Source organism: Galeopterus variegatus, unplaced genomic scaffold (assembly GCF_000696425.1).
Source record: "Galeopterus variegatus unplaced genomic scaffold, G_variegatus-3.0.2 Scaffold9214, whole genome shotgun sequence".
Classification (NCBI taxonomy): Eukaryota; Metazoa; Chordata; class Mammalia; order Dermoptera; family Cynocephalidae; genus Galeopterus; species Galeopterus variegatus.
The window spans coordinates 14,168-15,754 of record NW_007735325.1 but is presented as its reverse complement, the minus strand read 5'-3'; the positions used below and the strand labels follow the sequence as shown (position 1 = coordinate 15,754).

Here is a 1,587-nt window from a genome sequence, read left to right as displayed (position 1 = left end):
CTACTTGTATTTACATTTATCACTGGCAAGCTATCCAACTGGATGGATGTCAAGGTATCCCGAGATGGTGATGGAAGAGCACAGCACTCTTCTGCCCTACCTCCCTGGACATCTTGGACATAATTCTTCCTCTTTTTGCCCTGAAGCCTTTCTACTCTATTGATTGAACTTATTCTCTCATCCCTTGGCTCATGTCCAGCTCCAGCTTGCCTCGTGGGCAGCTTTGGGCTGCATCCATTGTCTGGTACAGTCTGCTTCAGACTCACTCGTCTATAATGCTATTGGTGTGGGTGGGAAGGAAAGGCCATCTGCCATTCTTAGTTTTCTGAATGTGCTCAACAGGCTCCTGTATGATATGGGGGGTGATTGTCCCAGGGCCCACTGTCCTTCCTTGCCCACAGGTGAGGTGGCAGAGAGTGGTCCAGGACAGGGACTTTGTTGTTCCTACCTTATCTCCATTGAAAATTTTAGAGCTTCCTCTAAAAGGCTTGAAGACCCTAGCTTTGGAATCCACCCCAGAAATAAGGTTGGCTGAGGAGAGAGTGTTGGGATGGGAAAGAAACTGGGATGCATCCTCTCTCAGGTTAAAGATTTGTATGGATTCTAGGATCTTGCGGGGAAGGTCCCACATCATCCTCATATGAATGAAAACTTTTAATATGGTCTTCCAAGATCTTTTGTTTGCTGGAACTAAGGAAGGAAATATCCTGGAAGGTATTCAGGTAGTGGTCCCCATCCACCAATTGGTGCCAAATTATTGTTTTATTCAGCTGTCAGATTTCTCAGGAAAAGGCAGGGTCTGCTTGATAAAATGCCATGAACTATGCATAGTTCCAGGAATCCACACCTCATTCATTTCCTCAGATTTCTTGTTCACATGTACTTTCATGGCATTTTTGAGTTGTTTCTGACCTGGGCTCACCCCTGAGGCCCTTGAATTATTTCCTGACAGACTCACCATTTGACCTTCTAGGTCTTTCTCAGATTTAGACACCAGACTCTCATCTGAAAAATTCTCTGAGTCATTCTACAGATGGTCTTTTGGGTCATTCTCAGGGCTCTGTCCCTGATCTCTCCCCATACCTCTCACTAGCAAAATCACATTTGAGCTCCTGTCATGGAAGCTTCTGGTTGGCTCAATTCAAAATTCTTTACATCTTTACTGCTCTCACGCCTAAACAAAGAGATCCATGAGAGTCCATAAGTCCTCTTGGACTCATATGTTTCAGGAATTTCTCTCTGAGGATTCATCAGTGACAGAAACTCATGGATCCTGTGGGGCAAGCCCCACTGGATGAGCCTCTTTCTAAGGTGGAGCTCTAGTTTCTTCTGAAGCTCACTGATGAGAGGGAAGTCTCCAGGGAAGATGGAGATTAGAACATAGGCCTTGGAGGACTGGCTCACCAATGGGAGATTGGGAGCTGGAGGACAAAAGTCTTCCTGAGATTTCTGCACCACAGAAGGTGTGCAATAAATTTTCATGTTCTTTATGCAACACATTCCATTCCAGGTTGTGAATTTCACGCAGGATAAGAGACTGAGTCTCATTCCGGGGTCTATGAAAACATACTCCACAGATCATAATCT

General features: G+C 45.2%; 1 pseudogene; it reads right to left on the bottom strand.

Annotated features, from left to right (window-relative positions):
* Window positions 1-106: 106 nt before the first annotated feature.
* LOC103609120 lies at window positions 107-1,582 on the bottom strand (annotated as a pseudogene).
* Between the last annotated feature and the right edge of the window lie 5 nt (window positions 1,583-1,587).